This window comes from Oryx dammah, unplaced genomic scaffold, assembly GCF_014754425.2.
Source record: "Oryx dammah isolate SB20612 unplaced genomic scaffold, SCBI_Odam_1.1 HiC_scaffold_24, whole genome shotgun sequence".
Taxonomy (NCBI): domain Eukaryota; kingdom Metazoa; phylum Chordata; class Mammalia; order Artiodactyla; family Bovidae; genus Oryx; species Oryx dammah.
Genome location: NW_024070208.1, coordinates 10863840 through 10890250, shown reverse-complemented (window position 1 = coordinate 10890250; position 26411 = coordinate 10863840).

The following is a 26411-nucleotide window of genomic DNA, read 5'->3' as shown; positions in this document are numbered from 1 at the left end:
TTCCCAGTTTTAAATTTTCCTTGCTTTTGCTTTAATTTTTTTAATAATGTTATTTTAGTTTGCAAGTCTAAATAATGTTATTTAGTTTGGGATTTTTCAAAAAGTCACTTTAAAAAATTCATTTCTAATTTCATTAGATTACTCAGTTTTAATATACTGATCGTTTAGAGCTTTGAGTTTTCCTCTATGACCTAATACATGGTCTATCTTGTACAGATTCCACATATGCTTGCAAAAATGCAAATTCTCTGAGATCAAACTTATTTGCTGCATAGTTCATATTTTCAATGTACCTTGCTTAGTTTAATGGTTTCTGAAAAGGGTAAGTTAAATCTCTAACTACATTTGTTGACTTGCTTATTTCTATTTGCAGTTTTATCAACTGTTTCTCAATATATTGTGAGACAATTTTCCTAGCAGTAAATATGTTTATGATTGATAAATTTTCTTGTTTATTATTTACTTTACCATATATTGCCATTTATGAAATACATCATGTATGTATATTTTTTATAATCTATATTGCTGGACAGTAAGACTACTGCTCAGCTTGTTTTAGTTCATGTTTCTCATCAATTCTTTATTTTCTGCCTTTCCACGTGTCTTTTGGCTATGTATTTTTACTTTATGTTTGTTTTTAAATCCAATCTAAAGGTCTTCATTATCTAATTGATGAGTTTAACATACTGAGATTTATTTTAATAACTGTGCTAGAACTCATTTCTCTATTTTATTATTCTATATGTATGTATTAGAACTTTTTTCATGTTTTCCATAGCATGTTTTTTTTTTTTTTTTTCTTAATTTTTCTCCTTTCTTTCTTTTCATTGTGTAGTTTGAGTTTTTTCCTACTGGTCAATTTCTTCATATGATAGCTTCCTTTAGCTTAAAAATCATACTCATACTTATTTATCCCTGATTTCTTGAGCTTATTAGTGTCTGTATCTTCTCATTAACACTGTACTTAACATGCTCTCATACCAGCTTTATGTGTAACCTTCCCTGGTGGCTCAGAGGGTAAAGTGTCTGGCTGCAAATTAGGAAACCCGGGTTTGATCCCTGGGTTGGGAGGATCCCCTGGAGAAGGAAATGGCAACCCACTCCAGTATTCTTGCCTGGAGAATCTCATGGATGGAGCAGCCTGGTAGGTTACAGTCCACAGGGTTGCAAAGAGTCGGACACGACTGGGCGACTTCACTTTCACTTTTCCTTCCTGTCTTGTTGAAGCTGTCTAGAATTTTAGTGCTTCATACTATGGGTACATGTTTCTTTTTCTTGTTTGGTTATATCTCTCTCCTCTGCTTGTGGTTTTTTTTCCCCCTTAAACAATACATTTCACCAAAGTGTTAAAGAATCTTAGTCTTCGTATTTGGTACAACATCTTCTGGAGTGTTTTCTTCAGCTTTTAAGGTGTTCCACACCCCTTGCCCCCAGCCCCCGCAATATGGGTCTTTGTGTGGCAAAACTTCCAAGGGTGTGGACGCATTACTTCTTCATAGCTACATAAAGAGTTGACTGTATATTTTAAATTGCAGCTTCAAAGTTCTTTCATTTAAATACTTTAAAGTATTACCCCATCATTTTCTTGCTTCCTGTGTTATGGTTGAGAACTTGGATGTCAATGTGATTCCTGTTTCTTCTTTTTCCTAGTTTACTAAGATATAACTGACATATTATATTATATATACATATAACAAGTTTAAGATGTACGTTGTTGATTTGATGCATTTGCAAGACAATTAAACACCTCCATCATGTCACATAATTACTATTTCTATTTTGTGGTAAGAACATTTAAGATCAAAACTCTTAGAAATTTTCAAGCATATAGTACAGTATTATTACCAATAACCACCATGTTGTATATTTGATCCCCAGAGCTTATTCTTCTTGTAACTGGAAGTTTATGCCATTTACCAATATCTCCTCATTCCCCATACCTCCCACCCACCCCAGCCCCTGGTAGCCACCATTCTATTCCTTGTTTCTATGAGTTGGTCTTTTTAGATTCTACCTGTAAGTGGTATCATATAGGATTTATCTTTTATAGCCTGACTTATTTAACTTAGCATGATGTAATCAAGATCCATCCATGTAGGGCCATGTAGGGAATACATGGCAAGATTCCTTCTTTCTCATGCTGAATGTATTCCATTTTACACACACACACACACACGTGTGTGTGTGTGTGTATATATATATATATATATATATATATATATATAATGCATTATTGAGAGTCCCTTGGACTGCAAGGAGATCCAACCAGTCCATTCTGAAGGAGATCAACCCTGGGATTTCTTTGGAAGGAATGATGCTAAAGCTGAAACTCCAGTACTTTGGCCATCTGATGCAAAGAGTTGACTCATTGGAAAAGACTCTGATGCTGGGAGGGTTTGAGGGCAGGAGGAGAAGGGGACGACCGAGGATGAGATGGCTGGATGGCATCATGGACTTGATGGACGTGAGCCTGAGTGAACTCCGGGAGATGGTGATGTACAGGGAGGCCTCGCGTGCTGCAATTCATGGGGTCACAAAGAGTCGGACACGACTGAGCGACTGAACTGAACTGAATGCATTAATCTGTTGACAGACATTTCTGTTTTCATATCTTGGCTATCAGGATTAATGCTGAAATGACCATGAGCGTGCAGATAGCTCTTTGACATCATGTTTTTATTTCTTTTGTGTATAGACCCTGAAGTGGGGTTACTGGATCATATGAGAGTTGATTTTTCGTTTTTTGAGGAACCTCTACAATGATTTCCATAGTCTTAGTGTTAGTCCCTCAGTCGCATCCAACTCTGTGCGATCTCACGGACTGTAGCCTGCTGGGCGCCTTTGTCCATGGGATTCTCCAGCCAAGAATGCTGGAGTGGATTGCTATTTCCTTCACCAGAGGATCTTCCTGACCCAGGGATCGAACCCAAGTCTCCTGTGTTGCAGGCAGATTCTTTACCATTTGAGCTACAGGGAAGACCCTGTATGATTTCCATAGGGGTTGTACTGATTTCTGTTCCTACCATGTGTGCATAAAATTTCTCTTTTCTGCACATCCTCACCAACACTTGTGTCTTATTTTTTTCATGCTAGCCATTTAAATAGGTGTGAGGTGCTATCTCTTTGTACTTGGTTCTTATTTCTTAGTGCTTTTCTGGTGGCTCAAATAGTTAAGAATCTGCCTGCAGTGTGGGAGACCCGGGTTCAATCCCTGGGTTGGGAATATCCCCTGGAATAGTGAATAGCAAACCACTGCAGTATTCTTGCCTGGAGGGAGGAGACTAGTGGGTTATAATCCATGAGACTGCAAAGAATTGGACACAACTGAGTGCTCAACACACTGACTAACGTTAACTTAATTTTTCAGAACTGATTTCTTCTTTCTCTGTGGAAGCTTGTAGAATTTTCTTTTTATCTTTAATATTCTTAAATTTCTCTAAACAAGGATTTTTCTTTATTTTCTATTTGCTGCTCTATGAATTCTTTCAATCTGAGTTATTCATCTTGCCTGTTGCTGCTTTGAAAGTTCCTTAATATGAATGTCCAGTTTACATGATCACAACTCTTGATTAAATTCTATCAATTCTATTTTTTATTTTATCATCTTGTCCTCTATTTCAATTTAAAATTTTATGTATAATATTCCTTCTTTTAAAAATGGATTATTATTCTTGTTTCAAGTGGCTAATATCTTCCTTTATCTCCTTATTCCCTGAACTTCTTTCAAATTATATCTAATAATTCTGCTCCAGATGATAAATTTAGTCTCATTTGTTGAATTTCTTAGTAGCTGTACTGGTTGAAGATCCAGGTGTATATATTAGAAAGGGACTGAAGGCCAGGCTCCAATGTGTCTGTTCTGTGGAATTTAAAAAGAGGGCGAGGGTGGCAGCCTGTAAGGAGAGTCCAAGTCCCACAAGCCACAGACGACCCCTCCGGTGTGCTGTCACGGCGCCAGGCAACAACCCTGGTGACCGTTTCACTTTAAACCCGTAGGGAAGAGGAGCACTGAGAAGAGGCAGTCATCACAGGCTTTTGTCTCCAGCTCTAGGGCTTTGGAAGGTGAGCTGTGAAGGAATTAAGACTTGAGGGTGGGTGGTCAATTGGCCCCTGTTTTCCTCAACTATGCACCCTAGCAGGGTGTGTGTGTGTTTGTGCACGCGTGTGCTTGGTCGTGTCCCTCTCTTTGTGATCCTGTGGACCGTAGCCCGCCAGGCTCCTCTGTCCAAGAATACTGGAGTGGGTTGCCATTTCCTTCTCCAGGGGGCTTCCTAAGCCGGGGGTCAAACCTGTGTCTCTTGCGTTGCATGCAGATTCTTTACACCTGTGCTACCTGGGAAGCCCAGCGGGTTATGTATATATGCTTCCCTAATTTTACCCCTTGGACAGTTGGTTTGCTGTGCGCATTGTTCCCATTAATTTTTGCAGTGAAGAGACAAGCAAGGAGGATACCTAGGAGGTTGTGGGGAGGAGGCAAGAGTAGAGCTTGAAAAACTTCGTCCCGGTCAGTGCTTTACTTCTATGTCTGGCAGCCCCAGGCTTCCACCACTTACCTTTTCACTGACCCTCGGATACCAGCTCAAGTCATGCTTTCATCTTCCCAGCGTTCTGTCTTGCTTTTCGGTTAGTTTCTGAACTCCACTTTCCTCTCTTGCTCCTGTAGTTTCTTAGTCATTTTCTTTCTTCTTCTTTTTTTTTGGTGGAGGAAGCCAGCAGTACATTCTAGTTTGCCCAACTGGTTGCCCATTCATATTTACTGTCATGACTCTTCTTTATATTTATTTCCACTGCCTTCTTTTATGCTTTTGCGATGACTATTTTTCTCTTTACCTGTCCTTCCTCTCTCTTTCCCTTCCTCCCTCCATCCTTCCTTTCTCTCTTTCTCCTGAGATTGAATAATTAAAAAATTTTCATTTTCCCCCTTTATGATACGGAAATTAGACATTTTACCCATATTCCTATATTGATGTAGTAGTTAAAGTTAGCTTTGGCTGAAAGACAAAAACTTTAACGTATACGAATGGTGTAAGCAAAGTCCAGGTAGAATGTTAATGCATCAGGTGACTAAATAGTGTAAGACATCCATTCTCCCCAGATTGACCTATTGATTAAGGAAATCTCAACCCAAATCCCAGAAGATGTTTTTGAAGAGATTGCCAAGATGAATCAATATTTTTTTATGGAAATGAAAAATATCTACAATTTTGAAAAAAGAGAAAACAAAGTTGAAGGATTTACACACATAGTTTCAAGACTTATAAAATGATAATAATCAAGACAGTTGAATATTAATGTAAGGATAGTACTCTATTGGGGTAAGTATTGACAAACAGATCAGTGAAATAGTATAAAGTCCAGAAATAGACCCACAATATATATGGTCAACTGATTTTTTTTTAAGTTTTTTTATTTTGTATTGGGATATAGAAGAGCTATACAAAAAAAGATCTTCATGACCCATATAACCATGATGGTGTGATCATTTACCTAGAGTCAGACATCCTGGAATGTAAAGTCAAGTGGGCCTTAGGAAGCATCACTACAAACACAGCTAGTAGAATTCCAGCTGAGGTATTTCAAATCCTAAAAGATAGTGCTGTGAAAGTGCTACACTCCATATGCCAGCAAATTTGGAAAACTCAGCAGCAGCCACAGGACTGGAAAAGATCTGTTTTTGTTCCAATCTCAAAGAAAGGCAATGCCAAAGAATGCTCAAACTACTGCACAATTGCACTCATCTCACACGCTAGTAAAGTAATGCTCAAAATTCTCCAAGCCAGGCTTCAACATTATGTGAACCACAAACCTCCAGATGTTCAAGCTGGATTTAGAAAAGGCAGAGGAACCAGAGTTCAAATTGCCAATGTCTGCTGGATCATGGAAAAAGCAAGAGAGTTCCAGAAAAACATCTACTTCTGCTTTATTGACTATGCCAAAGCCTTTGACTGTGTGAATCACAGCAAACTGTGGAAGTTTCTGAAAGAGATGAGAATACCAGACCACCTGACCTGCCTCTTGAGAAACCTATATGCAGGTCAGGAAGCAACAGTTAGAACTGGACATGGAACAACAGACTGGTTCCAAATCAGGAAAGGAGTACATCAAGGCTGTATATTGTCACCCTGCTTATTTAACTTATATGCAGAGTACATCATGAGAAATGCTGGACTGGGTGAAGCACAAACTGGAATCAAGATTGCTGGGAAAACTATCAATAACCTCAGATACACAGATGACACCACCCTTATGGCAGAAAGCAAAGAAGAACTAAAGAGCCTCTTGATGAAAGTGAAAGAGGAGAGTAAAAAAGTTGGCTTAAAACTCAACATTCAGAAAACTAAGATCATGGCAAATAGATGGGGAAACAATGGAAACAGTGACAGAATTTATTTTGCGGGGCTCCAAAATCACTGCAGGTGGTGACTGCAGCCATGAAATTAAAAGACGCTTGCTCCTTGGAAGAAAATTATGACCAACCTAGATAGCACGTTAAAAAGCAGGGACACTACTTTGCCAACAAAGGTTCATCTAGTCAAAGCTATGGATTCTCCAGTAGTCATGTATGGATGTGAGAGTTGGACTATAAAGAAAGTTGAGTGCTGAGAATTGATGCTTTTGAACTTGGTGTTGGAGAAGACTCTTGAGAGTCCCTTGGACAGCAGAGAGATCCAACTAGTCCATCCTAAAGGAAATCAGTCCTCAATATTCATTGGAAGGACTGATATTGAAGCTGAAACTCCAATACTTCGGCCACCTGATGTGAAGAACTGACTTTTTGGAAAATGCGCTGATGCTGGGAAAGATTGAAGGTGGGAGGAAAAGGGGACGACAAAGGATGAGATGGTTGGATGGCATCACCGACTCTATGGACATGAAGTTGAGTAAGCTCTGGGAGTTGGTGATGGACAGGGAAGCCTGGTGTGCCGCAGTCCATGGGGTTGCAAAGATTTGGACATGGCTGAGCGACTGAACTGAACTGATAGCTGATTAGGGCTTCCCAGGCGGTGCTAGTGGTAATGAAGCCATCTGTTAATGCAGGAGACATAAGAGATGCGGGTTTGAACCCTGGGTCAGGAAGATCCCCTAGAGGAGGGCATGGCAACCCACTGCAGTATTCTTGCCTGGAGAATCCCCATAGACAGAGGAGCTTGGCAGCCTATAGTCCATAGGGTTGAAAGAGTGGAACATGACTGAAATGACTTAGCAGGCACTCACATAGCTGATTAACAACATTGTGATGGTTTTAGCTGAACATTGAAGGGCCATACATATACATGTATCCATCCTCCCCCAAACTCCCCTCCCTTCCAGCCTGTATTTGTTGTTGCTGAGTCGCTAAGTCCCGTCTGACTGTATGATCAACTGATTTTTAATAAAGGCATTTGATGTAATTCAATGTGGGAAAAGAAAGTGTTTTCAGCAACCGGTATTCAATGACTGGATAATTTGTAGGAAAAAAAAAAGGGTGAGCCATAATCTCTTTCTCACATCCTCAATAAATATTAATTCAAGGTGGATCATATTGTTAAAACATAAAAGAGACACAAAGGCTCTAGAAGAAAAAAGGAAAATATATTTGTGACCTTGGAGTGAGCAAAGATTTCTTATTTATTTATTTGGTTTTGGCTGTGCTAGGTCTTTGGGCACTGCGCGTATGCCTTTATAAGCCAAGTTGATTCTTGCCTTGCACTGACCTCCTTGCTTCTTTGTGAGTGGAACTGAGGCTCCTGAACAACTGAAGGCTCCTAAACAACAGCTGAAAAGTTGTTGTTTTTTTAAAAATAATTTTATCTTGAATTTTATTTATTTTAAATAAATTTTATTTATTTGCATTTTATATTTTATTTTAAAATAAATACACACATAAATAATAATGATAAATATTTATATTTATTTATATTTTATATATGATAAATTTTATTTAGCTATTATTTTAAATTTTATTTATTTGGCTGTGCTGGCTCTTCACTGCCACAAGGCTTTCCTCTAATTGCGAAGAGTAGGGCTTCCTCTCGAGATGCCGTGTCTGGTTTCTCATTGCAGTGGCTTCTCTCATATAGAGCACAGACTCTAGGTGCAGGCTTTAGTAGTGGCGGCTCCCAGGCTCTAGAGCACAGGCTCAATAGTTGTGGTGCAAGGGCTTAGCTGCCCCGGAGCTTGTGGAATCTACCCCGATCAGGGATCGAACCTGTGTCTCCAGCATCGGAAGGCGGATTCTTTACCACTGAGCCACCAGGGAAGCCCAGAGATTTCCTGATGGGACACAAAAATACACTGACTTCAACTTCATCAAAATAAAATATTTCATCAGACTGCCTTTATCTGATTAAATACTTGTGTTTAGAACATACCAAGAACTACTACCAATCAACAGTAAAAAAGGGAACAACCCAATGAAAGTGGATAAAATACATGAGCAGAAGATATGTAAGTAACTAATAAGCACGTGAAAATGTCCTCCACATCATTAATCATCAGGGGAATGAAAATTGAGATCACCTACTGGTATGGAGAGAGTCTCTGGTTTGTTTTCCCTAGGCACCTGCGCTTCCCAGGTGGTGCAGTGGTACAAGAATCCCCCTGCCAACACAGGAGATGCAAGTTGGATCCCTGGGCCGGGAAGATCCCCTAGAGCAGGAAATGGCAACCCCCTCCAGTATTCTTGGCTGGAGAAACCCATGGACAGAGGAGCCTGGCGGCTACCGTCCATGGGGTCACAAGGAATCAGACACGACTAACTGACTGGGCACATACCCAATACTGAGATACTACATACCAAGGACCACTTTAAACTGAAGTCTTGGCTTAAGGGACAGTGAACTCGGACGGAAAAGCTGGATGAGGGTCAACTGCTGGTTACAAATTCTCAAGGGGCTTTTCTCTACCTTGTTTCAAGGTTTAAAAAGGGGAACGCCTTTGCTGTGTGCCAAGGGGAGGAGTGCCTTTACTTCTAGTTTATCTGTACGTGGAGGGAGCAGGCCTTTGGGATCTCAGCTTTGTAAGAGGGGTCTCCTGCCAGACTCTCCACGTTCGGAGCAGCCTTAGCCTTTGTCTCCTGAGCCCTCCACTTCCCAAGGCGCTGAAAGCTGCTGCTCACACGCACTAAATTCAGCAAATATCCTCGGATAGAAGTTGCCTCTGTCCTCCCTATCCTCTCCTAAGCTTCATTTTTCAGTTAGCTTTTGGCGTCTGAAAATATATTACTTTGTTGCCAGTTCATCCTGATATTTACATAGGTTTGAGAAAATACGTATCTACCATCTTTAGTTATTTGCACCAGAGGTGATAGATTGAGGTAGCTTGTCTGTCATCAGAAGCAGGAGTCCTATTGTTCTATTTGATCTCATTCTTCTAAAATGTCTATTTTAGGTGAAAGTTTTAAAATGTACATGTTCTATCAAATATAGTTGTGTGTGCATTTAATTCAATAATAAATAAATAGATAAATAAATTTAAACTGAGCAGGAGGGCATGCTCAGAAATGTTTATGGCTGGGGTGTGCAATAAAAGGGCTTTGCAGGTGGCGCTAGTTGTAAAGAACCTGCCTGCCAATGCAGGAGACAAAAGAGACGTGGATTCATTCCTTGGGGTGGAAGGATCCCCTGGAGGAGGGCATGGCAGCCCACTCGAGGATTCTTGCCTGGAAAATCCCATGAACAGAGGAGCCTGGTGAGCTACAGTCCATCGCGTCACAAAGAGCCGGGCATGACTGAAGTGAGTTGGCACGCATGCATGTGCAATACAAAGTGTTTGGGGAACCCACTGAGAATTGCATGGACCATCTCTTTCCTCTCAAGACCTGGGAAAGTGACCATCGCAGAAGGCTGGCTTGCAAGGCCTCCAAGGCGGGAGCTCCAACCTTCTCTCTTGCTTTCCTATTGTAGGGCCGAGTCTAAGAAAGTTATGTAAATGTTAGTAGCTATTTTTAATTTCTTGCAAGACAGCTTACTGGGGAGATAGGTTACCTGTTTATTGAGATGATGGCTAGTTGGTGTACATCACCCTCTGTCCACCAGCACCTGGCCCTGCATGTTGACCTCGGATGACCTGCTGCTCGATATTGCTGCTCCCTAGACCAAGCCAGAAGCCAAGTGGTCATGACTCCGCACTTCTTCCATGCATGCTGCCTGGGCTGGTTTTACTTGACCCAAACCTCTTTCATTCTATGTTGGAGATGAGGCTTTTTTTTGAGATGAAACTTTTGATGGAGAAATACTTGCTTTCATTTGACTGATAGGACCTTGACAAAGAAAGTTCATTTTATCAGTTGCTGGCTAGGGTTCTGGCTGAGAAGAGCAATAACCTCATTAATGAGTTGTCTCTTTCTTACAAGATGAACTTGACTCATTTATTTCCTTAAAAAGATGGTGTCATTGATGAAAGATAGCCAATAGTGATGACGAACAAATGTCTCTGTTTACCTTTGAAAGGTGTTTGACGTCTCCATTTTGTGCCAGGAAGCAAAACAGATGGGTCTTTGGATAACTTGTATGTCTTTATGTTACCTTAAAGGTGGTCTCAGTGTCCTAGATAATAATAATCAAAAATGAAATCATTTACACATGCTCAAGTTTAACAAATTGATATAAAGAGAACCATTTATAATGTTTTAACTGAGGAGCCATGCTTACTTTTGGCTAAATCAATGCAGTCTACTGACAGTGATGTTTTTTATTTATTTTTATTTTTTTCTTTTTGAATATAAATTTATTTATTTTAATTGGAGATGTTTTTGAGAATGCAAGTTACAAGCCTGGTGATAGCCCAGATAATGAGTCTGTCTAGAATAAAGCCCTTAGCAAAAGCTTCAAAGCCCAAGTGAAATAGATCACACCAATTTTGGAACCTACAACCAAAATCAAATGCTGATTTTTACAAAAAGGCATCAAAGTTTCATTTTTAAAAAGTCGACTGAACTAGGTTGGATTGAAACGCGAGCCTATGTATTATTAAAATAATTGAATGGGGAATCAAAATATCAGACTGAACTCCAGTCAGAACCCTGTACAGTCTTGATTGTGGATGACAGCTTCCTCCTCTATAAGCTAAATTGGACTCTGTGAGGGAAATGGCAGTTACGCTATCAAACAGCGAAATGATGAGGCTCACAGGATTAGCCTTCAGAGGGAAGGTACAGATGTGCTGAGCATAACAAAGTGCTCTCTGCCCCCTGAGGGCAGCATGAGCTACCGGTCCTCCTTCAGGGCTACGTCTCCTTGTCCGTCAGGTCTTTCTGGGCTTCCCAGGTGGCGCTAGTGGTAAAGAACCTGCCTGCCGATGCAGGAGGCGACGGGCATGTGGGTTCAATCCCTGGGTGGGGAACATCCCCTGGAGGAGGAAGTGGCGACCCACTCCAGAATCCCACGGACAGAGGCACCTACAGGGCTACAGTCCATGGGGTCGGAAAGAGTCGGACACGGCTGTAGCTACTTAGCATGCAGGCACGCAGATCTTTCTAAGATGTCTTGGCTGCACCAAAGGCTGGTCACTGCAGCCTGGTTGGAACTGACCACATGCGGGACCAAATCCCCTGGACTGCCGGCTGTATCACAGGCCACTTATTTGGGGGGCACAGAGCCACGTCCTGCTGGTTGTGCTTTTTATGAATGGATGCGGAAACATTTGCAAATCACATAGATCCAGAAGCCCCACCAGCTGCGCTGTCTTTTCTGGGTGAGCCTGATTGCTTTTGGCTCTACGTGGCGCAGTGTTTTCCATCAAATCAGTCCTTCCTCTGCAGGGGTATTTATTATGTGCCATTTTGAAAATAAAAGGGACGCGGAGCAATCATCCAGCAAAACCATAAAACACTTTATTATCCGAGACGGTGAGGGGACAGGTTTGACATATAACACTGGGAGCGGTGATGGCCGAACAATGTGGTACTAAAGCGTGATTTAATGAAGCTTGGAGGATTTAGTTCAGTCGGGAAAGTTCCACTCTGTCTTGGGCGCAGGAGAATGAACTGGCATGGGTTCCTGACTGAGCAGCATCTCCGCGTGTAGGATTTAGCCAGCACCCCCACCCCCCGCCATTTGTCCCGCTGTCCCAGACAGCCATTGTCAAGAAGACTTCAGCACTGGAAACTTCTGACTGATTAAGTGAACCTCAGACTTGGCACGGCTTCTCAGTGGCTTCCGTTTTACAAGGCCAGCAGTTAATCCAACAAAAGGCTGAATGCATTTCCCTGTATATCCATTGATTGCCAGCTGAGAGCTGGATGCTATCAACTTGCTTTAAAAAAAAAAAAAATTCCACTTCATTGGAATTGAGGTCCTTTGCCCTCTGATAAATGGCGGCATGCCATCTCGGGCAACATTTTTGTTTTCTGCTTTTCTGGAGGAAAAACTCATCAGCAGATGGTGGCTGGTCATCAAGTCAATCATTGTCTTTGGATTTAATCAGACACATCTTTCTGATCCAGCTGAACTAAAACTACCTGTTATATTTCATTATTGTGTTGGCACAACCTCAGCTTTTAGATTATGAACCTAAGACGTTCATGGACAAGTTTAAGCATGGTTTTGTCACCTTCTTCACTGAAGTGGATGTGTTTGTTAAATATTTATCAAGTCACTATGGTAGGCCTGGTCCCATAGGCGTTGCTTGGGGGAGTGGAAGAAGGAGCTAATGATCTGGAAGGTGACAGGGTACACACACTTGAGGTATCCAGTGTTGCATTATCACATAAGCTCAGGGTTTGGGGGAAGATCGCCTTGGCTTAGTCTGATATGGCAGTTCTTGATTGGTACTGCACCATAGCATTACCAGAGAAGCTTCAAAAAGGTGAATGTTCAGGTTCTGTCTTGGTCAGTCCAGGCTCCTATAACAAGAATATTGTGGACTGAGTGGCCTAAACAGCAATCATTTACTCCTCAGAGTTCTGGAGGCAGGGAAGTCCATAACAAAGATGGTGGTGTCTGGTGAGAGCCCATGTCTTGGTTTGTAGTTGGCTGTGTTCTCATTGTATCCTCACGCGGCAGAAAGCAGTGAGAGATGAGACAGAGAGAGACAGAGAGGGGGAGGGAGACAGAAAATGAATGAGAAAGGAAGCACTTCTCTCTCTTATAAGGGCACTAATCCCATTCATGAGGACTTCACCCTCAGGACTAATTACCTCCCAAAAGTCCCATCTAATGCTATCATGTTGGGAGTTAGGATTTTAACATATGAGCTGTAGGGGGACATAATGGCCCAGATGGTAAAGAATCTGCCTGCAATGTGGGAAACCTGGGGTCAGTCCCTGGGTTGGGGAAATCCCCTGGAGGAGGGCGTGGCAACCCACTCCAGTATTCTTGCCTGGAGAATCCCATGGACAGAGGAGCCTGGTAGGCTACTGTCCTTCGGGTCACAAAGAGTCAGACACAACTGAGCAACTAAAAAGAATGCACAAACATTCAGTCTGTAACAGGTCCCTGTATCAGAGACCCCGATTCAATGGAAATGAATCTCTGGAAGGGCCTGGGCACCGGTACTTGGAAAAGCTCCCCAGATGATTCTAGTGTACTCCTAGGACTAAGATCTGCTGGTCTAGCAGACAGATAAATAGGAATTTTTTTGTTTGCTTGCTTTTTATATTTAATTTCTTATATATATATATATAGATTTATTTATTTATATAAAAAGACCAATAGCAGTATGTTATGCATCAATAGCAGCAACAGCTTTTCCAAGTTCTGCAGTCATCTGAACAAAATTATAGAGACATCCAGCACACTCCATTAAAAAAAAAAAGTAAAAAAACAAAACCTCAGAAAACAGCAAAGTTCTGTTACTGTTGTGGTACCTAGCACCATTTTTTTTTTTTAAATTACGTTTCTCAATCATCATCTTATATTTAATTTCTACTCTGGAATTCATCACTCTTCAAATAGTTTTTTCTTCCCTACTCCAATAGCCCCTTGTACACATCTCACTGATAGCCTGAAACCTAGTCTCCCTAACCTAGTTACCTGTCAAGTTTGTGATTAACCTCTCTGTCCAAAGCTTTACTACCTTTCTTGTCCCATCTGACCTCAATCTTGTGCTAAGTGAACACTCGTCAACCAGAGAGTCAGGTGACTAAAATTGTTATTGGTGATAACATCCTTCATGGACCAACTCAGGACAAAATGAGCAAACCTCCTCCTAAGCCATGGACCACCTGGCCAGAGAATTGTACACCAGAGACGTCTTGACTCCTGAAACAAGGATTAAGAAATGTCACAGGAATGTGACAAGATGATGTTTAAGCCCAGCTTCTTTCCTCTTTCCCTTTAAGAAACCCCCTGACTCAGAGACAAGCTGGAGTTTGAGCTGAGGCTTGTCTCCCATTCAGTTGCTTGTCACCTTCAATAAACGCTTAGTTTGTCACACACACCGACTGTCAGAGTTCAGCTCTCTGCAAGGTGGACACACAAACCCTTTTGCCTCTCCTGGGACACTCGCTGGGACAGTCTCTCTACTGATCTGTTCGTTCTACTAGCCTGGTTGCCCCTCTGGGGACAGGGTCAGGGTTCTAGTTATGCTTTTATTCCCAGGGCTTGGCACAGAGATATTCCACAAATGTTTGTTGCACGAAGAAGTGAAGGAAGGAACTGGTGGATGTTAAGTAAGATGCATAAACTCACTGCTTAGGAGTCTTTGTCTCCAGGCTCAGAAAGATCAGGGGAAGGAGGAGCGATTGTGCTCTCCTGTAGCAGGAAGAGGGACCCTTTCCAGGGCCTGTGAGTCATCTCTTGTCTAACACTTGAAAGTGAATTGTCTGAGCAGACATACGTGCTGACAAACCAAGAGACTTTCCTGGGGAGGGGTACCTGGGTGGAGAGCAGGAGGGTGAGGGAGTGCGGGAGGACTGCTCTGCCAGTGACTTACAGTCTTGGGTTTTATGCTGATGGGACTAGTTTCCGGGTAGTCTCTGCCCAATCATTCTGACTCAGGGTCCTTCCTGGTGGCGCACACGTCACTCAGGTGAGATGAATTCCAGCAAGAAGTGTTCTAGGAGGACATATGGGCTGGCATCTCCTGTCTCCTTCTGACCTTCCCCAAATTCTTCTGGTTGGTGGTGGCTTGTTAGTTCCGTGCTCTTGACCAGCACCTCCTGTTCTAAGATATCTTGTACCTGTGGTTACTGTGGTGCCTGGCCCAGGGCAGTGGGGTTGGCGGTGGTTTTAGTCAGTGTTTCCCCTAGCATCTCTCCCTTACCTTATAAGCAGTCTGTGGAGCTACTGTTGATGGGAATGCCTCCCTCTAATGACTTTGAAGCCTTTTTAGGATCAAAGTACAAGGCAAATTCTAGAAACTCCCATGGACGATTGACCCTGGAGTAATACATTTGTTCTCCCATGTTGTATCAAGACACAGGTGAATTTTGATGAAATCAGAGCAGAAACGATGCTGAACCAATGGATCTGCTAATGTCATTTTAAAAAGCAGAGACGCTACTTTGCCAACAAAAGTCTGTCTAGTCAACGCTATGGTTTTTCCAGTAGTCATGTATGGATGTGCGCGCTGGATCATAAAGAAGGCTAAGTGCTAAAGAACTGATGCTTTTGAACTGTGGTACTGAAGAAGACTCTCGAGAGTTCCTTGGACTGCAAGGAGATTAAACCAGTCAATCCTAAGTGAAATCAGCCCTGAATATTCACTGGAAGGACTGATGCTGAAGCTGAAGCTCCAGTACTTTGGTCACCTGATGTGAAGAGCCGATTCATTGGAAAAGACTGTGATGCTGGGAAAGATTTAAAGGAGGAGAAAGCGATGGCAGAAGACAAGTGGATGGCATCACATATTCGATGGACATGAGTTTCAGCAAACACCAGGAGATAGTGAAGGACAGGGAAGCCTGGTGTGCTGCAGTCCGTGGGGTCACAAAGAGTCGGACATGACTGAGCGACTGGACAAAAACAGCAACAACAAAATGTCATTTAGATGACATGGCTGACTTTGAAAATAGCTTGGAACACATCCAGGAGTCTCGAAACTTAGCAGGACCCTACTGGGCCTCCCCCCACCCCCTGCCTGTTCAGATCCTTTCTATGTTCCTCATTTCTTGTTTGTAGGAAAGAGGCTTCATTCAACCACTTTGACCCTCCCTGAGTCACAAAGGACAAATTCAAGCAGTTGCTAATCAGAGAAGAAAGGGAGGGGACGCAGAAACATAGGAAGGGCAGTCAAGAAGCAACAGTGCCGTGATGGAGCAGGGTCCCGGTTCTTCTTCAAAGGATACACATAACAATTTGTGTCTTTTGTTCAGTCGCTCAGTCACGTCTGACTGTTTGTGACCCCATGGACCGCAGCTCGCCAGGTTTCCCTGTTCATCACCATCTCCTGGAGCTTGCTCAAACCCATGTCCATTGAGTCAGTGATGCCATCCAACCATCTCATCCTCTGTTGTTGCCTTCTCCTGCTGCCTTTTATCTTTCCCAGCATCAGGGTCTTTTCTAATGAGTCAGCTCTTCACATCAGGTGGTCAAAGTATTGGAACTTCAACATCAGTCCTTCCAATGAATATTTAGGATTGATTTCCTTTAGGATGGACTGGTTGGATCTCCTTGCAGTCCCAAGGGACTCTCAAGAGTCTTCTCCAACACTGCAGTTCAAAACCACACATAAAAATATATCTTTGAATTCTGCAAGAGCTAATGCCCCACCCAGGTGGAGACTAGGTGTTCAGGCAGAGCACAACACTTATCTCTCAAGTATTGGCATTTGAGCAGCCTGCAGCTAAACGTGAGTTTGGCAACAGTCTGAGAAGGAACTAGACATCCAAGAGGGTAGCCACAAGGCCTCTGTCATGACCCAGGGTGGAGGCTGGGAGTCAGGGGTCTCCCCACTGTCCTTCCTTCCCACTGCTGTTGTTAACCTAGAAGTATTATCTCTTTCATTAAAATTCTTTTTTTCAAACCCTGTTTGCAAACACATTTATTTGTTTGGAAATGGGGTTCCGGTGTGAGGAGTCTCATAGTATTTCTAACAGAATGTTTTGAACACTAGTATTTCTGAAAACCGGTGGCTAGATCTCATTTACAGTGACAAATTAACTATTGATGTCCTTTTCTTCCCTATAAATTAATTTAACTATTTACGAGTACCTCCCTCACCTTTTCTTCCCACACACTTCAGTGTGATAAAAATTAGCACTCAAAGCCCTAAACCATGGATAGTCTAGATTACAGGAAGGGTTCTATTTCTCAAAAAACATGTGGACTATTTAGATGCCACATGCATTTCTGAAATCAGTTCTGTTTGTTTATTTGAGGTTTAGAACCCAGAGGGACCAGCCTTGTGCAATGATTTCTGTTCCCTGAGGCTGAGGCAGAGGGCCGACCTCCCTTGACCATTGCTGAGAAGAATATTGCCTTCTGCCTTATATTTATTTTTAGCAGGTTTTCTCCTTTGAGATCAACACTCCTTTTACAAATTTTTTCGAGTGGGAAAACTAAGGCTTGAGGACATCAAAGGTCACCCTTCACATAGCTTTATCTTTGTGGAGGGGGTCTTCCCACAGGGTACCTCTCTGTTTATTTTGGGGAAAAAAAAACAGAGTTCAGGCTGTTGTTAAGGAAATCGGTATCATTGAAAGGTGAATTAAACATTCCCCTCTTCTCAACTGCTCTGGGGAGAGAACAAAGGCAGATCACACAGTGGTGGTGAAGACAAAGGTGCTTTTCTTCTGGAGTTGATGGTAACTGGGTATAAGCAAGGCAGTTTTGTTAGAGACAGCAGGGCATAACCAGTGACACTGACTTCAGGCACCTGGAGAGAGCTATGTGGTTAGAGGTGATGTGGTCCCCAAAGCACGAGGCTGGAGCCAGTATCTACCATCACTGTGCGTCGTGACTGCTGCCTTTGGAGAGGGGCGACTCTGCACGTCAGATCCTGAATTTAAATGAACGTGAAGCTCTGTTGGAGAAACTCGCTCCTCTGCAACCACAGCTGGGCGGCCACCAGAGAGTTTCCAGGCTAGACATGTTTTTCCCCAACATCTGTCAGCTTCGCTAAATCAGAGCTCCAAATGAACAGTGTAATACCCAAGATCATTATCTGGATTTGCGACACTCCCTCCCACTTCTCCCGGGAGGATTGAGGATTCAAAATGAAAAACAACATTTGTAAGGGATCAGGAGAGGGAGAGGATTTTCATCTTTATTATTATTACTACTACGAATACGTTTTCATTAACATGGTTTTAATAGTATGAAATGAGAGAAATGAAACATGCTCCCCTCCACCTCCCCTCCCCAATCAATATGCTCCCAGGTGCCTTTTGCACAAGGTACTGTATCTTCAACTCATTCAATCCAAGATAAGCCTATTAATTAAGCTTTAGTCTACAGGTGCCATCTACACAGACGTAATTTTCCACTCAGAGCTAACTGAAAACTTGCAGATGGGCTCTGGGCTTAGCATTTTTTTCCACAACATGGCAAAGATGTGGTCTGTGCTCCAGGTACACGGAGAGAGTTAATCCACCAATCAAGTCAACAAATATTTATTGGGTGCCTACTTGATGCTCAGAGAAGTGCTGGTGGTAGAGGCAATGCCTGGTGAGGAGAGAGCTTACACATGACGTAAGGAAACCTGACTCACAGCACAAGCTGCGTGATCTGAGGACAGAGAAGAGCTTCTGGAATCCGACAGACCTGGTTTAGAAATCCAGTTCCACAGCTTGAGATGGCATGACCTTGAAATCTTTCTTTCACATTGTAGACATCTAGTTTCTCTATATTAAAATAGGATGTTAATACTTTTAAGGGCTTCCTGGGTGGCGCTAGTGGTAAAGAACTTGCCTGCCAATGCAGGAGATTCAGGAGACGTGGGTTCGATCCCTGGGTCAGGAAGATCCCCTGGAGAAGGAAATGACAACCCACTCCAGTATTCTTGCCTGGGAAATCCCATGGACAGAGGAGCCTGGCGGGCTACAGTCCATGGGGTCACAAACATATTGTGGACACCTAGTTTCTCTTTATACATATGCTTTTTGAAAGTGAAAGTGAAGTCGCTCAGTGTTTCCGACTCTCTGCGACCCCATGGATTGCAGCCTAAAGAGGTTCCTCTGTCCATGGGATTTTCCAGGCAAGAATCCTGGAGTGGGTTTCCACTTCCTTTTCCAGGAGATCTTCCTGACTCAGGGATCGAACCCGGGTTTCCCACATTGTAGACAGATGCTTTACCGTCTGAGCCACCAGGGAAGTCTATGTGGAACCTAAAATATGACACATGTGTCTTTATTTTTTTATTCAAACTTTGTTGGATATCCCACTTAATTTTTGAAAATTTTATTTTATTTTTAATTAGAGGATAATTACTTTACAATATTGTGATGGTGTCTGCCATACCTCAACATGAATCAGTCACAGGTATACATATAACCCCTCCTTCTTAAACCCCCCTCCCACCTCCCTCCCTATAGTTCCTCTGTATCAAAACAGGAAGTTAATACCTTTAAGATTGTTGCATTAGCAATAACATTTGTAGAGCACCTGCCCCATCAGAGACACTTCAGGAATATTGTTATAAGAATATTCTATATATTAATATACATTATTATATTATGTATATATATTATAATTTAGCCCTTAATAAAAGCTATGCAAATGCTCAGAGACTGAAGGGGAACAGTTGCTAGTCAGAAGAATGGGGAAATGTTCTAACTAAGGTAGAACTTAGAATTGACAGAATCAGATTGTTGGAAGGGACCTTAGAGGTGAATGGGTCCAAATGACTCATTCTACCAATACAGAAACAGAGGCTCAGACACTGACTTGCTCAAGCTAGTCGGTGAATCAGGAGTGGGGGCCAGATTGACTACACCCTAGGCTTTGCTTTGGTAGCTATGTGGTTCCCCAACCCAGTGGCATGTTAGGCTATTGTGTGAGCTTTTAATAAAATAGGCTTTCCAGATGCAAACTATTATGTATAGGATGGACAAACAACAACATCCTACCATATAACACAGTGAACTACATTCCATATTCTATGATAAACTATAATGGAAAAGAATATTTTAAAAAATGTATGTCTATGAGATGAAGATGAAAGAGGAGAATGAAAAAGCTGACTTCAAACTCAACATTCAGAAAACTAAGATTATGGCATCTGGTCCCATTACTTCATGGCAAATAGATGGGGAAAAAGTGGAAACGGTGAAAGATTTTATTTTCTTGGACTCCAAAATCACTGTGGATGGGGACTGCAGTCATGAAGTTAAGACACTTGCTCCTTGGGAGAAAAGCTATGACAAACTTAGGCATCATATTAAAAAACAGAGACATCATTTTGCCAATAAAGATCCGTAGAGTCAAGGCTGATGCTTTTCCAGTACTCATGTATGGATGTGAAAGTTGGAACATAAAGAAGGCTGAGCACCAAAGAACTGATGCTTTGGAACTGTGGTGCTGGATAAGACTTTTGAAAGTCTTTTGGAGGGCAAGCAGATCAAGCCCGTCAATCCTAAATGAAATCAACCCTGAATATTCAAAGGAAGGACTGATGCTGAAGCTGAAGCACCAAAATTTTGGCCACCTATGCAAAGAGCCAACTCACTGGAAAAGACTCTGATGTTGGGAAAGATTGAGGGCAGGAGAAGAAGTGGGCAACAGAGGATGAGATGGTTGGATGGCATTGTAGACTCAATGGACATGAGTTTGAGCAAGCTCTGAGAGATGGTGAAGGACAGGGAAGCCCAGTATGCTGCAGTCCATGGGGTCGCAAAAAGCCGGACATGACTTAGCAACTGAACAAAAACCACAGTATGTATATATATCTGAATCACTTTGCTGTGTTATGCAGAAATTAACACAACATTGTAAGTCAACTATATGTCATTAAAATTTGTTTTGAAAATTGATTAAAATGGGCTTTCAAGAGTGTCTGATTCAGGAGGACTGGAGTGAGGCCCTGAAACGTATTTTCTCAGCGTGTTCCTGGCTTGCAGATCAACCCACTGGTCCAGCAGAAGGAACGCTCAGCTAACTGAAAACATCAGTCCTAGCCTCAGTGACTGACTGTGACTGTGTGCTGGGTGACTCAGGCGAACCAACCTTTCTACGCTTAGTTGTCTCATCTACCTCTTGAAGGGGTTGTCTTGGTTGAGATTCTGGTGTGAATAAAAAATGTTGCCTTCCCATAAACAAAGGGTGTCATAGCCATTAGCCTCGACCACTGCCCCAACAGTGAGCCTGAGGGGACTCAAAATGGAAACCAACAGCGTGCCTGCCATCTGACCCTTAGACCCTGCAACCACCCCCAACGGTGCACCCTGAGGGACTCAGGATGGCAGAGTGGGACAGTACCCCTGGATGGCCACGGAGCATACCAATGGAATGATTTTAATGAGCCCAGACTCTTGCAGCTTCCCAGTCATGGGAAAGGACTAAATTCATTGACTTGAGATATCTGATTTTCTTTTATTAATAGTAATCTTTTGATATTCTGACTACTAGATCTTTGTTGCAAAAACTCCTATTTTCCTCTATATCCTAGGTTTTCCCTTACCTGTTGGGAGCGGTCCAACAGCATATGAAATGCTGCCTCGCAGGGGCTAGAGTCCTCAAAAAGCCTCCCAAATCAAACACAATTCTCAACTTTTAGGCCGTGCATTTTTTTTTTTTTTTTTTTTTTTTTTTAATAACAATTTTTTTCCATCTCTTCTAATCACTCCGTTCCATGATACCACTTCAGTTCAAGCCGGGACAGAAGTGTGGCGAGGATCTGGCTTGCAGGTGAGGGGAGTGCTAACAGGAGTATAGAGGGAAGGTGGGCCAATGGGAGCAGCCTGGCAGGGAGGAGGTTTCCTGACGGGCAGGAAGAGGGAGACTTGGCCTCATGGCTAGGAGAGGAGAGTTCTGTGGGATAGGCGTATTGCAGGAAGGGGCACCCCTTCCAAGGGCCAGAGAGTGTGCTCCTGTCTAACATTTGGAAATGAATTGCCCATGGAGGAGGCACGTGCTGACGAAGCAAGGGATTTTATTGGGAAGAGAGCAGTAGGGTAAAGAGCAGTAGCCGCCCCTCACCAGGTGGCTGGCAGTCTCAGGTTTTATGGTGATGAGGTTAGTTTCTGGGTTGTCTCTGGCCAATCATCGTGCTTGGCCCATATTTGGCCTGATTCAGGGTCCTTCCCGGTGGCGCACACATCTCTCAGCCAAGATGGATTCCAACGTGAGGGCTTCTGGGAGGTTGGTGGGACATATCACCTTCTCCCTCATCCTTTTGGCCCCTCCTTATTTCTCCTGGTTAGATTTTGAGGCAGCACTGCATTTTTTATCAGGACCTCCTGTGGTGGTCCATGCAAGCAGGTATCACTACGCCTGGCCAAGGCAGGTGGTCTCCGTCATGGGTTCCCCAACAAGTATAAGCTTTAGGCATCATTTTTTTTTTTTTTGTCTAAAGACAGCTCTTCCACACTGTGTTCTGTGGAACAAGAGGCCTTTAAAACGCTCTGGAGGAAATCTCTGAGTTATAAGCTTGGGAGAAAGGCTGCATATTATATCCTGGTCTAGGTGATTCTTGATGCCTGTCGAGAATTCTGAGGAGTCTAATTCACTTTACTTAGTATGGCATGTTTTCAAATTCATTTGCTAATAGGGCCCTGCCAAAGCAACCTATTAACTAATGTTTCATAGAACACATTTGGCAAAACACTGTTCTAGGTTTGTACTCAGTGTTAGAGAACTTATAGAGGAATGTGGGGAAGTGATCATTAGGAAGAACAATTTAGAAGAGCCAAAAATGAGCTGGAATATCTCAACTTGGAGAAGAGAAGCCTTAAGCAATACATTTTTAGTTACATGACTTCGTAGGTATAATGAGGGACATGATTGATTGTTTTTCATATTTGCGGAGAATCAAGCCAGGAGGAATAGGCTAAAGAGAGGCTAGAGATTCAGGAGGAAGAGAATGGAAATCTTTCTGATAAGAGATGTAAATTAGAATAGTTTATCTTGGGAAATCACATAATTGCTAGCATATCTTTTATTTCATGTAGTGAAATGAGAAGACAGCCTAGATATTGTGTTGTGTGTTAAGTCACTCAGTTGTGTCCGACTCTTTTGCGACCCCACAGACTGTAGCCCACCAGGCACCTCTGTCCATGGGATTTCCCAGGCAAGGATACTGGAGTGGGCTGCCACTCCCTTCTCCAAGCCTAGATATCGGATTGACCCAAATGTTTATTCCAGTCTTCTATAAATGGTATGAATGAACTCCTTCACCAGTCCAATAGCAATGCTAATCCCCTGTATTTTCTTCTCTGTCCTTGACATTTGAGGATCCATGTACTTACAAGGGACCCAGAGAGCACCCTGGCCAAGATCCAGCAGCTAACAGATTTGAGAAGAATCCAACATCTGGTCCAACTTTCCACCAAAGTATTTTCTGCAACACTCCTGTCCTGTGGCCTACAAAAATATGCTGGGAACAACTCCAGTGCCTGGGAAAGCATTAATTTTCTAGGCAGTGCATTTCATTATGGATAGCTTAAATTCTGAGGAAACTCTCCGTCACCAGGAGCCAAAACAGGTTTCATCGCATCTTATGCACTTCAGATGTAGTCACTGGTGTTGGAGCGCCACGGATACACTTGTTGCTTTTTTCCTGTGTGATGACCATTCAGATGTTTAGAGACAAGTATCATATCTGTACCAATTCTTCTTCAAGACAAATAGTCCTTGTCCTTTAGCCATTTCTCCTAATAGTTTCTAGAACCTTCACCATTCATCCAGAGAATAAGAGTCGATCATCACAAACTACGGCTGGGTTATGATCTCTTTGGATCTGGGCAGAGACTTCCCACAGAGATGGGAAGGGTGTGTGCAGGATGAGCCCCCAGGACAAGATGGAGCTTTCAAACCAGTCCAGCATGCCTAGAGTGCTGGGCTGGCAGATATACGGGATCAAGAGATCATACAAAGAGACCCACCCCAGTGTAAGAAAATGTTGAAGAATTTGGTAGGATAATGGACTCTTAGGAAAGGGCATCATGGGAAGGTGTTAGGAATTAGAAGGAGTTGGATCTATACTTTTTCTAGGTCGCTGAGTGCAATAGCCAACGCTGCTTTGTCAACCATATTAATAGGGGAAGTTGTGATGATGCAGGAGACGTCACAGCAGCCTCCTGTATCGTGTCTTCAGCAGTCCTACCACTGTTTTTGGGGACAAGGAGGCGGTTTCCAGGAGCACTGTATTTGGAAGTACATGTGAGGCATCCTTGTGGGAGTGGGCAGGGGTGACTCAAAGAAATACTGTTCATGACTCTTACAGGGAGCACTCCCACTCCCCAGACCTCACCAGGCTGGAAACATGAGCCAGATTGTATTTATTTGTTCAGTTCTTTCCTTCTTCCAATAAAGAATTGCATTAGTCAGTTTTTCTTATTCAGCAATCATGTTACCCAGTTAACAAAAATACTTTTTTTCGCCTGACACTACTGAGTTCTTTGCCAATATTGCAGTAAATTCTTTGAGCCTAAATGTAAGATTTTACATTTGTCTCAGCTATATTTAATTTTATTTGTATGACCTTATTGATATTTTTTAGTGTTTTTTTTTCTGAAGTGCTGTGGTTTCCTCTTTTATGGGGGGCACATCTTCACTTTTGATAAATAAGCCTTCTGTTTCTTCCTCAAAGCCATGGAACAGGTCCGTTAGGGAGAGTTTGCAACATGCTTCTAGAGACTTCTTTTGAGTGAGACCCCTGCCTTTTAATCAACTCTTTGAATTAAGCGGTCTGCTTGCCATTCATTCACAGAGTAGGACTATTTTTCAGTGTGTATTTCTCCATCTTGTTCACAGGGAATCAAGAAAGATTATTGAAATATTTTACTTAATTCAAGATACATTATTTTACACTTTGATTTTCTTCATCTTCTTTTTTTTTTTTCCATTCTCTCTGATATGCATGGGACTTCGGGCTTGATAGAAAACTAAAAGTATATTTTACAGAAAAAACCCTTGCTGCCTTTGGGTCATATAGGTCTTGCTCTCCCAGTCACAGGTATGCCCAACAATTCACTGTGTAACAAGCAACGACAGCCTTTTACAAGCATCAAGTTCAAACTCTTCAAGCAGTTTACAGGGCCTTAACTCGCTGACTTAGCTTTCAAGTCTTGTCTTTCTAGGTTTTTCCCCTCATGCTCCGGTTATCTTTAGTAGGTTGCCTTCTCTAAACTTCTGGCAAATGACACCTTGCCTACATTTCCTGGACGCTTTTCCGCCTTCATTTTGTTTGATTGCCCCCTACTCATCCTTTGGCTTAGCTCTAACTCGAGGATGCCAATCGTGATCTCTCAAGGTTGGAATAGGTGTCTCTCCCACATTCTCCTTTCCATCCAGGGCTTACCCATGTGGTAGCACCTGCCACTTGGGTGACCTTGCCTGTGGACTTCTCCCACATGGCCTGAACTCCTTGAAAGTACAGACTGTCTGGTGAGTAGCAGACTTTCAGAGAATCAATTAAAAACTCCAGACTGTGAGCTCCTAGGGCACCAAGGCACCGAGTATTCTGAAAGATCTCAAGGTCCTTTGCCAGTATTTGGAGGCTGGCCTTCTGCACATCATTGTCTTTCCTGGGCTTCAGGTTCTTTATCTGTGAAATGAAAGTGATATTGAAGGCTTTAGGCTGACACAAAGAGCTTTCGACTGGAAACAAGGAGCTCTGACCTGGATCTGCGGAGAGCCTTGAGAAGGCACTTAACCCATTCATTCTCGGCATCTCAGTTTCTTTGTTAGATAAAGAGGCTGAACTTCATGCCATGGAAGAGCGTGGAAGGGGAGACAAGTCACTTCATACCCTATTTACAAATTCCTCTTTACTGGGCAGTACCCTGGTGAGGACTAAGTGAGTTAACCTTAGTAAGGAGGGGAGAAAATAAAAATATATTGAAAACCCACTCTGCGTTAAGCACTTTCATAATGCCATAGAGCTTTTTCCTCGCCACCACCTATCCAAAGGTTTTATAAATCTCCCTTTTATAGAAGGAAATAGTTCAAGGGCAGGCGTCTGTGAATGGCAGGGCTGGCCTCCCAAGGTGACTGCAAAGGCCCCGCCTGTCCCATTTCGCTCTGTAGCTCCTTCTTTGTTCAGCGCTCAGCACGGGGCCTGGCGTGACATCTCTCTGCACCTTTCCAGGTCGGTCTGGTTGGAGGCTTTGCTCCGCCCCGGGAAGGAGCTGGGGCTGACAGGAGGCTCTCAGGCCTGCACGCGGAGCGAGGTCTGGCCAGAACCGGCTGGTGCCATCGGCCTGGCTGGCTGGGAGCCGGGCTCGCATTCTCTCTCCAGAGCTGGGAGGAACCGGCACAGAGGCGTCCAGGCTGCGTGCATGGTTTATAAAACGCCATCAGGAGCGCCGTCCTGGGACTGCAGTCATTTATCTGCACTTTTTCCTTGTAAAATGTTACTGACTGTTTTACACCAAGGGCAGTTTATCCTGAATG